This window comes from Opisthocomus hoazin, chromosome W (genome assembly GCF_030867145.1).
Source record: "Opisthocomus hoazin isolate bOpiHoa1 chromosome W, bOpiHoa1.hap1, whole genome shotgun sequence".
Taxonomy (NCBI): Eukaryota; Metazoa; Chordata; class Aves; order Opisthocomiformes; family Opisthocomidae; genus Opisthocomus; species Opisthocomus hoazin.
Genome location: NC_134453.1, coordinates 45,188,888 through 45,202,346, shown reverse-complemented (window position 1 = coordinate 45,202,346; position 13,459 = coordinate 45,188,888). Strand labels below are relative to the sequence as shown.

The 13,459-nt window shown below is 43.2% G+C and overlaps 1 long non-coding RNA gene across 1 annotated transcript in view; it reads left to right on the top strand.

Moving 5' to 3' along the window:
• Nucleotides 1-79: 79 nt before the first annotated feature.
• The window catches only part of LOC142365583 (uncharacterized), a 53,463-nt gene continuing 40,083 nt past the window's right edge, over nt 80-13,459 (top strand). The window contains exons 1-2 of the long non-coding RNA XR_012766497.1: nt 80-380; nt 4,811-4,901. This is a non-coding gene — a long non-coding RNA (uncharacterized LOC142365583). The remainder of the gene's footprint in view (nt 381-4,810; nt 4,902-13,459) is intronic.

Here is a 13,459-nt window from a genome sequence, read left to right as displayed (position 1 = left end):
GCCGTGCTGGTGCTGTTACGGTGACGAGTTGCATCTTGGGACAGCTGTTTCCGGGTTCAGAGGTATTTGCCGTGCCTGGGTTTTGCATATGCATTTATTCTGTCTTTCCTAGCTGCGTGTTTTTCGCTACCGGTAGCGTTTTGGCCTGTGTGCCCTCCCGTAGTGACGAAGGCTGACGCTATGGACGTTAGCAAGCACAAGTAGGAGCACTTGCTGGCTCTGAAAGGTACCGACAGCGCGACCCGCCGCGCCGCGGCGACAACCCCCGCCCTGCCCTAGGGTCGGCCCGGCGAGGCGAGGCGAGGCGATCAGAGAGGGAGCCGATTCGGCGCGGGCTCCGGATTACTATCTGGTCTTGAAACACCGTGGCTGTTCTGGAGGTGAAGCCGTTTCTTTCCTCCGCTTTAGAAGGAGGTCGAGTAGAGTGGCCCGGCAGCAGCGTCTGGCTGTCGGGCGCAAGGCGGGAGATGCCCGAGGGTAAAAGGAGTCGGGGCGGCGGGGGGGAAGGGGAGCTATTGCAAGTGATAGAGGGCCCCGCACACGGGTATGCACCTTTGCTTGATAGGGCCCTCGAGGCTGTTCGATGTATTTGCGTTTTGCAAAAGGTTTTCAGTAGTTACAAGGAATTTATTTTCTTTTATAGGTTTAATTGCTTCTATGATGGGTGTTTGTTTGCTTCCTTTTAATTGTTTTTGCCCCATTAACCTGTTGCTTAATGAACAACTGCTAGGTTTATGTCCTTGATTCAAGAATCACAAACAGTGAAACTAAAAACATGGATGTCTCTTGTGTGCCTTGCAGAATTAACACAAAAATCAAAAGAGCTCTGTAAAGAAGTTATTTCTGCTGGCAGTTGGGTACCAGTAAGTTAGCAATTGAAACACTGAAAAGACTGAATCTACTTACACCTTATTTCAGTCAGTAGACATAATATTTACTTTCTTTTTAACAGTGTTTGTTTTGGAAAGAAATGTCTCTAGTGAAGTAGGAGTAATAAATAGTTAAAACTTCAATTCTGCAAGCATTCTAAATCAGTGAGACTGCTCAGATGTGTAAAGTAGTGCAGATGTTTAGATGATTTGAGTCCATTTTCTGTCCATTTACTAGTTTTACAACACTCCTAGACAGAGTTTTTATGGTGTTGTAACCAGGGTGATAGAATCAGTTGACCATAATCATGAACAGTGTTGCTATGTCCCTTGTACAGCCCGACCCACCTGGACATTAGGTCTGGGAACAGAGGGTCTGGTCTCTAAGTAACTATTAATGCTAACAATGGTAGGTAACTGTGTTTCTGTCAAGAGAAATGATGGAGTGTGGTTTTTGTGAAGCGGACTGAAGAAACTGACCAGGTTTGCCAAGTTTGCGAGCCTAATAGGTAAAAGGTAATTCCGGCAGGGGGAGATCGTGACCACCGACTCACTGGCCCCCTACTCAAGTAATACCACCTACTCAAAAAGGAACAATGGAAGAGGGTAACTGAGTCTGCGCAACAATTTACGGAAGAAGTGAGAAAAGTTTACGCCAATCGCCAAAGAGAATAATACTGAATATGCATGAATAAAATAAATATGTATATTTTTGATCTATATAAACTGCACGGAAAAGGTATGAGGTATGCCCATTCGGCGGAATTATCCCCCGTGCATCCAGCGCTGCAATAAAGAATGCCTGCCTTTTAACACTACATTGGTGTTACAAGCTTTTATTCCCGGATTTTCAGTGACAGTGTCTGCATGTCACAGTAAAGTTTGTTAACCATAATTCAAAGATCAAAAAGCCCTTTTCCGTATATGTGCACACACAAAGTAACAAAGCCAAAACCCTCAGTACATGAAGCGCTGTCAGCTTCCATTGCAAATGCATTTTGATAGTAATTAATTCAAAGCAAAAAGTTTTGTAATGAATTTGGTGCAGTGTCCAGGCTGTAGATTTTGCAAATAAGAATGAGAAAGGTATCAGGGTTTCTTTGCATTGTGTTCACTTTAAACAAAATCTTGACAGTGTAATGATTAAGCAATCCTAGGTTTTATTGATTTTCATATTGTTGTATGTTGCTGATCTCTGGCAGGGAGCCTGAAATGGTTGCAAATGTGTTAGGGAGGAAAAAAAAAACAACACCCAGGAGAGCAAGAGAGGGCATGTTATGTTATGTTTCACAGTAGTGTTTGTAGTTCTTTTTTTCCCCCCTGAATTTAATGTAATCTTTGTATGAAAGAAAGCAATGCTGGGGCAGGGGAAGAGTGTGAGGAGTCCTCCCCCTGAGGAGGAAGGAGCAGCAGAGACAACATGTGATGAACTGACTGCAACCCCCATTCCTCATCCCCCTGTGCCGCTCAGGGGGAGGAGGTAGAGAAATGGGAGTGAAGCTGAGCCCGGGAAGAAGGGAGGGTTGGGGGGAAGGTGTTTTAAGATCTGGATTTATTTCTCACTATCCTACTCTGATTTGATTGGTGATGAATTAAACTCCCTTTTCTCCCCAAGTTCAGTCTGGTTTGTCTGTGACAGTAGTTGGTGAGTGGTCTCTCCCTGTCCTTGTCTCGACCCTCGAGCCTTTCATCATATTTCCTCTCCCCTGTCCAGCTGAGGAGGGGGAGTGATAGAGTGCCTTTGGTGGGCACCTGACATTTATCCAGGCCAAACCAAAACAGTATCACAGCATCCAGGATCCCCTCAAGGGCGTTAATATCCTCCTGTTACTTCATAGTCAATAAACAAAATTGTGCTTTCCAGGCAGTTTCTTTTGGTGGATGTAACTGTGTCGATTTATCAGAAAAGGTTATTTGTGTTCTTAATTTACAAAGTAAATCTCACCCTAAAAGAGAAACGGGGCACTCTGTCATATAGAGAAACTCATGATATACCACTTTTACAGGCTCGATCTTTGTTAACTTCATGCTTCTTTGGCATTCGTCCAGCTTTCGGTGCCTTCTGAGCTGGATGTTCCCCTTTTCTCAGTCTCTTAGCTCCTCTTCAAGGGCGTAATTTTTAGCAAGGCATGCATTGTTTATACAAAGTAGTCAGGCCTAAAATTAAACAAGGTCACTATGACCTAAGCATTTCTTCCCTATATCATTACAATCTAAGCTTTACTGTGCCCTAAATACTTCTGCCTGATATCAAGCTGACAGTTACATCCTCAGGAACAAAATTTCTCTCTCTCGATATATGGTCCAATATGCTAATAATAACATTTTAGAGTGAGTTTTTTATTTACAGGAATCCCAGGAAAGAGAAACTTTTGCTATTACATGTAAACTTAACACTTGTTATTAAGAAATTGGCACAATGCATATCTTAATATTGAACAAGTGGCAGGGAATCCTGTATCTGGGTTTCTGAAGTATTGTAATAAGTTATCAACAGAAGTTTTTGTTTGGCACCACTTCAGAGGATGTAAACTTTCTTTGAAATTTTCAGTTTAGAAGGGGAGTTAGAATGTTAATTATTCTGAATTTAATTGAAAATCTTTGAAATCTTTTATCTTGTTTCCAACATTCCTGAAACAATGTAGGAATGATAATGTGCATTATTTTTGGAAGTTGATAAAAGCGGTAGGATTTTTATTACTTTGTGATTGTTGCATCCTGGATGCAAGTGTCACCGAAAATCTGGGAATAAAACCTCGTAACACCAATGTAGTGTTAAAAGGCAGGCATTCTTTATTGCAGCGCTGGATGCACGGGGGATAATTCCACTGAACGGGCATATCTCATACCTTTTCCGTGCTGTTTATATAGATCAAAAATATACGTATTCATTAGGTTACATAACTTATCCCTTTCATATTAAAATCAGTTCCAAGAAGTCATTTCCATATACTCCTCCTAGCTGAACTTGCGCAGTGCCTCCTAGTGGTGTTTGTCAGGGGTCCCAAGATGAAGGCTCATTCTCTTCATCACAGTGTTTGTTGATTGACTTTTGTTTCTGCGCAAACTCAGTTCTCTTCTGACTCCCATCCACACAGCAGGGTCGTCTTGACCGGTTCTAGGCGACTTCCAGCCCCTATCAAAAACTAACCCCTTTTTATGGAGATGCAAGACTTTCTGCTTCAGTTAATTTACACAATAGATAGATACTATAATGCTATTTCTATTAAAAATCCCCTTCACTACTGTTGTTTAACATCAGTGGTTACCTAGGGACTAGACCCTCTGTTCCCAGACCTAATGTCCAGGTGGGTAGGGCTGTACAAGGGACATAGCAGCATTGTTCATGTTTATGGTCAACTGATTCTATCACCCTGGTTGCATTTCCCCCCTTTGGAAGTTTTGAAATAATAATATTTTCAATACTTCCATCTTAAATTACATTATATTTTAGTTATACACTAATTCAATACTGTCAATAATGATTTTATAACAATTTAGTTATGCACTATCTACTGTATGATGGTGGGAGCGTCTTGACCGAATCACTTAAAATTTGTTTTTTGGCTACTGTCTGAATAATAATGGTTTGATTGAAGGCTGTTTTATTGGTGAGTTCCTTTTTAAACAATAATAAATGAGTAATGTCACTAAAAATATGATTAACCAATGTAGCTCAGTACTAATTAAGGTTTTTACCCAGGAACTCAGATTCTACCTCAATCCATTGAAAATTTTGTCAAGCTAATTTTCTTCCAGAGTTCTTGGAAAGTATATTAACTGTTTTGTTTTTATTGACAGCTGTTCCTTACTTTTTGTTTCTACTTTTAATACTTTAAACAGTGCTCCCATCATCATCAGTCTCCAGGTCAGAATTTATTCTTTCCATATTTTACAATGATAGCCTCCCTTTTAGACATATTTTTAAATTTTTTTTGCAGTCTTTGGACCTTTATTGATGATTCTCCATGAAGGGGCCTTCTTCACTCGAGTGTGGTGTATCCACGGTTCCACTCCTACTTTGATAGCAGTGTAAGTTGTTAACAGTACCTGGAAAGGTCCCTTCCACTTCTCCTGCAGTGGTTCAGAGTTCCAAGTCCTTATGCACACGAAATCACCTGGTTGATATTGATGCACAGGTGTATCCAAAGCAAGCGATCTGGTCAGCACAGTGTATTTTGGAGTGCTTCGAGGGTTCTTCCTAAAGAAATCAAATACATTTTTAAATCTGTTTCCCCTGCTATTCTCATGTCCCCTGGGATTAAAAGGGTCTGATAAGGTCTGCCATACAAGATTTCGTATGGACTTACACCATCTTTAGATCTTGGTTGGATTCTGATTCTCAGGAGTGCTAATGGTAAGGCTTGTGGCCATTTTAAAGATACTTCTTGACAAATTTTACTTATTTGTCTTTTTTGATGTTTGGTTCATCCTTTCAATTTTCCCACTTGATTGCGGCCTCCAGGGGGTATGTAAATCCCAGTTTATTCCTAAAATTTTACTTACTTGTTGAACTATTTCTGCTACAAAATGTGGTCCCCTATCGGAAGACATGCCTATTGGTACTCCAAACCTTGGTATTATTTCTTTCAACAATATTTTAACCACTTCTCTTGCTTTGTTGGTGCGACAAGGAAAGGCTTCCAGCCATCCATAGAATGTATCAATCAATACTAATAAATATCTAAATCCATTTTGCCTAGGTAATTCAGAAAAATCAACCTGCCAGTAGTCTCCTGGGGAGTTACCCTGTTTCTTAACTCCTAAGGGTGCTTTTCTTCGATTTAAGGGATTATTTTTGAGACAAATTGGACACTTGGCCACTATCGATTTCATTATTCCTGTCATTCCTACACACACTACAGATAACTTTAAACTCGAGACCACAGCATCTACACCCCAATGTGTCTGCGCATGCTTTTCTTTCGCAAGTTCTAACATAAGTTGCGGGGTTACAATTACCTGCTTTTCTGGCGTTACCCACTACCCTTCTGTATTTTGTGATGCTTTTAATTGTTCCGCCAATTGCTCATCCAATTTACTATATTTTGGTTTCAGAATTGAGATTTTTATCTGTTTTACTGGTACTAGTGTAAGGGTACCTTGTTCCGCAGCCTCCTTTGCCGTTTTGTCTGCCAATTGATTACCTATGTTTCCAGTTGTCTGACCAAATTGATGAGCTTTGCAATGCATTACTGCCACTTCCTTTGGCTTCTGCACCTCTTCTAGGAGCTGGAGGATTTCTTCTTTATGTTATATCGATGATCCTTGGGCTGAGAGCAGTCCTCTTTCTTTCCAGATAGCCCCATGAGCATGAATCACGCCAAATGCATATTTGGAATCAGTCCATATATTTACCCTTTTTCCTTCTGCCATTCGCAAGGCTTGCTTCAATGCCACCAGTTCTGCTTCCTGTGCTGAGGTATTTGCAGGTAGCGTTCTTGACTCCAGTACCTCGGTGGTGGTGACAACAGCGTATCCGGCCGTTCATTTTCCCTCTTTCACAAAGCTGCTCCCATCTGTAAATAACTCCAAATCAGGATTTTCCAGAGTCCGATCTGCTGGAATAGACTTGTTCAACAGTTAGCAGGCAGTCATGTTCTAGACTTTCTGTCGGATTTTCCGTCGACAGAAACATTGCTGGATTTACAATAGTTGTGGTCTTCAATTCCACATCATCTTGTTCCAGCAAGACAACCTGATATTTCAGCATCCTGCTGGGGGATAACCAATGACCCCCCTTTTATTTTAAAACAGTTACCACCATGTGTGGTACATATACCACCATCTTTTGGCCCATAGTCAACTTTTGAGCTTCCTGAATCAGCAATACTGTTGCTGACACAGCACATAAACATCCTGGCCATCCTTTACTCACGTTGTCAAGTTTAGAGAATCGTCCTACTGGTCGCTTCCAGGATCCCAGACATTGTGCCATCACTCCAAGGGCCAGATGTTGCCTCTCATGGACAAACAGCTCAAAAGGTTTGGTTAGATCAGTTAAACCCAAGGCAGGGGCCATCATCAATGCCTTTTTAAGTTCAACAATGTTCCTTTTTCCTGGTTCTGTTTCTTCCATATTTCTAAGTCTTTTGCCAACTGATTCCCAAATATTGTGGGGCTATTTTTGAATCCTTGTGGAAGTACAGTCTGTGTCAATTGCTTTTTTTGTCCTGTAGCAGGGCTCTCCCATTCAAAAGCAAATATGCTTTGACTTTGTATATCCAGCTGTATGCAAAAGAAGGCATCCTTTAAATCTAGTGCAGTAAACCATTTATGTTCCTCTTCCAAAGATGTCAGTAAAGTAGAGGGATTGGCTACTACTGGGTGTATATCTTGAGCTATCTGTTTTATAGCTCTTAAATCCTGGACTAGTCGATATTCTTTTCTTCCAGATTTCCTTACCGGTAATATAGGAGTGTTATATTCTGACTCGCATTCTACCAAAAGTCCATATTCCAAAAATTTCGTGATTAACCCCTCCAATCCTTTCAAGCCTCCCACTTAATAGGATATTTTTTTGTCTTACCGGTTTGGATCCAGGTTTTAAGGTCACTTTTACCAGTTCTGCTAATTTGGACCATCCCGGAACTTCATTTGTCCAAACCAAGGGGATTACTGCGTTTTCCACCTCTTCTGGAATTTGTTCCTCCTTAAAAGAATCCTGTAACATAAACACTCTCGCCTCTACGGCTTTTGATTCTGGTATCAATAATTCAATTTCCTCATTTTTAAAAGTTATTTTCTCCTCTTAATTTGCTTAATAAATCTCATCCTAACAAAGGCAACGGACATTCAGGCATATATAGAAACTGGTGAGTTACCCGCTGTTTTCCCAATCTAAATTCCAACAGCTTTAAGAAAGGTTAATTTTCTTTTTTCCCTGTCGCACCAACAACATTTACTGATTTATGACTAAATTTCTCTTTACATGTGTTCAATACCGAATAAGTGGCCCCTGTATCTACTAAAAGTTCTACTTCCTCATTCCCTAGCTTCTCGGAGAGGGGCTTGGAAGGGAGCTGGTTCAGCCACCCCCCCATTCTTACCCGTGTCCTTCCTGAATCCCCCTGTCCCCCCTTCCACAGGAGAAGCAGAAGGACTATCAGCTTCCAAATTTCGATCCTCCTGATTATCTCCCCATCTCCGGTGAGGTACAATCATTAATTTAACATCATCTTCCTCAAGTCCATATTTTAAACACCTTTTATCAATACTACAAGCAGAACAACACTTTTAAAAATCCTCTTCAGATTTCTCTTTCTTTGAAACCATCACCATAGAATCATGTGGATGCATCCCACACTGCTTTCTGCCACTCCGGATGATTTCTCAGTGTGAAAAACAGATCTGCATATATTATGTCATTTACCTTCCCTTTTACAAAACAACATTAATTGCAAGATAGTGTTATAACGCAGTGTCCCATTCTCTGGCCATCTCTCCCCACCATCCAGAGTATACATTGGCCACCAATGATTGCAGTATTCAATCAATTGCTTCCGAGTCAAAGGATCACCCCCCCAGATCCTTCCAATGTTTCAGAATACATCCCAAAGGTGTACCCCTTGGGATGGGCTTTTTACTCGGAAATGTGCCCATCTCCCGAATGACCAGTGGTAGTGATTGTGCACTATATCACAGGCACTAGTCAGAGGGACCCCAACTCTTGTGGGAGCTCCCTTTCGGATCCCAGCTCCCTGCTGGAATCCTGGAGACTTCAACCCCCCCGTTGAAGACTCCCCCCTTGGGCCCCGCTCCACCGGTTTTCACCGAGCAGAGACTTTTCAACAGAGGTACCTCTTCTAGTCCAACCCTGCATGGCTTTCACTGCGACTTACGAGCAGGCTTTAAACCATGTTACTTATTAAAAGAATGCCTTAATTAAATTCCAGGGGACTTACTTGGAATCCTTCGGTCCGGGGATCAGAGGTTCTCCTCGAGAATCCCTCGATGCCGGATGAAGGTCCCGTGATCCCGCGGATCCGTCGGTATTCACAAGCAGGGTCCCATCTGGGTCGCCAGAAACTGTCACCGAAAATCCGGGAATAAAACCTCATAACACCAATGTAGTGTTAAAAGGCAGGCATTTTTTATTGCAGCGCTGGATGCACGGGGGATAATTCCACTGAACGGGCATACCTCATACCTTTTCCGTGCTGTTTATATAGATCAAAAATATACGTATTCATTAGGTTACATAACTTACCCCTTTCATATTAAAATCAGTTCCAAGAAGTCATTTCCATATACTCCTCCCAGCTGAACTTGCGCAGTGCCTCCTAGTGGTGGTTGTCGGGGGTCCCAAGATGAAGGCTCATCCTCTTCTTCACAGTTTCTGTGCAAACTCAGTTCTCTTCTGACTCCCATCCACACAGCAGGGTCGTCTTGACCGGTTCTAGGCGACTTCTAGCCTCTATCAAAAACTAACCCCTTTTTATGGAGATGCAAGACTTTCTGCTTCAGTTAATTTACACAATAGATAGATACTATAATGCTATTTCTATTAAAAATCCCCTTCACTACTGTTGTTTAACATCAGTGGTTACCTAGGGACTAGACCCTCTGTTCCCAGACCTAATGTCCAGGTGGGTAGGGCTGTACAAGAGACATAGCAGCACTGTTCATGTTTATGGTCAACTGATTCTATCACCCTGGTTACACAAGCATGTTTCAGCAAAATGTTTAAAGAACTAACAGTTATTGAATTAGCTCCTCAGGTTATATGGTTTTGATGTAATGTTCCAATGACTGTGTCAGCGTTAGTAATTTTTATTGGAGAAACCCTATGTTGTGTTTGGTTCTAAAGTACTGCTTAGTAGAATGCATTCCACCCTCCCTTGGGTCTCAACCACATGTTTCCTGATTTTGTTTAATTGTTTGCCCAATGCCACTAAATAAGAAGTCATAATCTCATCCCCGATTTGTATGGATATCCCCTTCTGTATCCCGTAGGGTTGTCCATACAGGATCTCAAAGGGGCTCAGTCCCTCTCTTGCCCTTGGCCTTGTCCGTATATGCAAGAGGGCTAGAGGAAGGGACTGAGGCCATGTCAAATTTGCTTCTTGCCCTTATTTCACAATTTGTTGCTTAAGTGATTCATTTTCTCCACTTGGCCGCTCGACTGAGGGTGTTATGGAATGTGGAGCTGCCAATCTATACCCAGGTGACGGCTGATTTGTTGTACTATTTTTGAAACAAAATGTGGTCCCCTGTCAGAGGACATAGTTGCTGGAACCCCAAAACGTGGTATTATCTCTTGTATTAATACTTTAGTTACTTCCCGAGCTTTAGCCGTCCTGGTTGGGAATGTTTCTGGCCAACCTGAAAAGGTATCAGTTAATACCAATAGATATCGGTACCCCCCTTTTCTTGGGAGTTCCGTGAAATCAATTTGCCTTTGCTGCCCAGGCCCATTACCTTTTCCAATCTGACCCATTTCTGGTTTAGGGTTATTTTTTGGATTAGTCTGGAGGTAAAGATCGCACTGCTGAGTCACCTGTCTCACCGTGGTGTATAGATTTCTGGCCAAAATCTCTGTAATTAAATGTTTGTACAGAGCCTCTGTCCCCCAATGTCTTTTTTATGTTCTTCCTTTACTAAATGCCATATCAGACAGGAGAGAATGATTAGTTTTCCCTCTGGGGTTTGAGCCCACCCCTCTTCATTATATGACCCTTCTAGATCTGTGATAAGTTTCTGGTCTTCCTTAGTACATTCTGGCTTACCTTCTAGGGAGATTCATCCGTCAGGGATTAAAGCCCCTTCAGTTTTTACCTCCATTTTGGCCACCTATTTTGCCTCTCTGTCCGCCAGCTCGTTTCCTTTTTCCAATTCTGAGCTCCCTTTCTGGTGCACCTTAATATGCATGATTGCCACTTTCTCGGGGAGTTGAACTGCTTCCAGCAGTTTCAGAATTTCTTCTGCATGTTTGATGTTTTTCCCTTGAGAGTTCAAGAGTCCTCTTTCCTTCCAGATTGCTTCATGCACATGCACAACTCCAAAGGCATAATTCAGTTAAAGCAATTATTTCTGCCTTCTGTGACGTGCGGAAAACAGACTCCACAATCTGTAAGATTGTAAAGTAGGTATGTTTATTTGGCGCCGGGCGGCACGGGGGGTAGCCCCTCCAAAGTTGTGCGTGCCGGACAGTAACTTGCTCCTTCAATTTATACAGTCGAATATTATATATTCATCAAATTTCCCAATCCGCCTATACATATGCATGACCTATCCCCGCTTCGTATTAAAATCAGTTCCAAAGAGTAATTTCCATAGACTCCTCCCAGCCGCACTTGCGCAGTGCCTTCTGGTGGTGGTCGTCGGGGGTCCCAAGATGAAGGCTCATCCTCTTCATCACGGTGTTCGCTGATTGACCTTTGTTTCTGCGCAAACTCAGTTCTCTTCTGGCTCCCATTCAAACAGCAGGGTCAGTCTTAGCCGCTTCTAGGTGACTCCCCAGCCCTTATAGGGAACTAATCACAGAATCACAGAATCACAGAATAGTAGGGGTTGGAAGGGACCTCTGTGGGTCATCTAGTCCAACCCTCCTGCCGAAGCAGGGTCACCTACAGCAAGCTGCACAGGACCTTGTCCAGGCGGGTCTTGAATATCTCCAGAGAAGGAGACTCCACAACCTCCCTGGGCAGCCTGTTCCAGTGCTCCGTCACCCTCAGAGGGAAGAAGTTCTTCCTCATGTTCAGACGGAACTTCCCATGCTTCAGTTTGTGCCCATTGCCCCTTGTCCTGTCTCTGGGCACCACTGAAAAGAGCTTGGCCCCATCCTCCTGACACCCACCCTTCAGATATTTATAAGCATTTATTAGGTCCCCTCGCAGCCTTCTCTTCTTCAGGCTGAACAAGCCCAGCTCCCTCAGCCTCTCCTCGTAGGGGAGATGTTCCAGTCCCCTCACCATCCTTGTAGCCCTCCGCTGGACTCTCTACAGTAGCTCTTCATCTTTCTTGAACTGGGGAGCCCAGAACTGGACACAGTACTCCAGAGGAGGCCTCACTAGGGCAGTGTAGAGGGGAAGGAGAACCTCCCTCGACCTGCTGGCCACACTCTTCTTGATGCACCCCAGGATACCATTGGTCTTCTTGGCAGCCAGGGCACACTGCTGGCTCATGGTTAACCTGTCGTCCACCAGGACGCCCAGGTCCCTCTCCGCAGAGCTGCTCTCCAGCAGGTCCACCCCAAGCCTGTACTGCTGCATGAGGTTGTTCCTCCCCAGGTGCAGGACCCTGCATTTGGCTTTGTTGAACCTCATCAGGTTCCTCTCTGCCCAGCTTTCCAGCCTATCCAGGTCACGCTGAATGGCAGCACAGCCTTCCGGTGTGTCTACCACACCTCCCAGTTTGGTGTCATCAGCAAACTTGCTGAGGGTACATTCTAACTCTTCATCCAGGTCGTTGATGAAGAAGTTAAACAAGACTGGGCCCAGTACTAACCCCTGGGGGGACACCTCTAGTTACCAGCCTCCAACTAGACTCAGCGCCGCTGATGACAACCCTCTGAGTTCTGCCATTCAGCCAGTTCTCTATCCACTTCACCGACCACTCATCCAGCCCATACTTCCTCAGCTTCCCTAGGAGGATATCATGGGAGACTGTGTCGAAAGCCTTGCTGAAGTCAAGGTAGACAACATCCACGGCTCTCCTCTCATCCACCCAGCCAGTCATGTCATTGTAGAAAGCTATCAGATTGGTCAGGCATGATTTCCCCTTGGTGAATCCATGCTGACTACTCCTGATAACCTTCTTTTCTTCCACTTGCTTGATGATGGCCTCCAGGATAAGCTGCTCCATCACCTTTCCCGGGATGGAGGAAAATTTGTAAAATTGTAAGGAAATGCAAGACCCTCTGCCTCAGTTAATTTACACAATAGATAAGCACTATCAGTTCTCTGCACAGTAACTATCAGGCAGTGCTGCTTCTACTAAATTTCTTGACTATTAGGCAAGGCTGCTTCTACTAAAATCCCTTTTAACCCCTTCCTTCACTGTCATGCAGCAGGATAAGTTACTGATAGTTACAAAACAAGAAAGAGTTTAGCAGATGTCTCCTGCTGAAGCCTTGGATATCTGTGGTGGCCTGAATTTCAGACTTGATATACATCCCATTGCAGTCAATGGGAGCTGATGTAGAGCACTCTTAAAAATCAGACTGTTTCCTAAGTGTATGGCATATCGCCCTGCTAAAGGAGTTGAAACAGAAAATGTGTATTATACTGCGATTGCTCTGTTTGGAGAGCCAGAATGGTAGCAACAGTGTGTGAACTTGACAGCAGCTTCCCCATTCAGCCTTTGTCATTGTCCATGACTCCTCTCTTCCCAGTTTCTCATGTTATTCATCTCTTCAGTGTCTTTCCCCATAACTTTTCCCTCATAATTTGCCTTTTTCCTCAAATCATACATCATCTTTTGTTAGCTGCTACTTTTCTACTTGTCAATTAATTGAAGTTCTACTTTTTTACTGCAGTACAATTTCAAAATATTTATTCTTTGCTGTTCTGGGTCAGGCTCTGAGGCACATGGTAGGAGCCAAATCAAAACTCTTTTTTCCTATAATAAACAACTTCTGTTGGAATTTC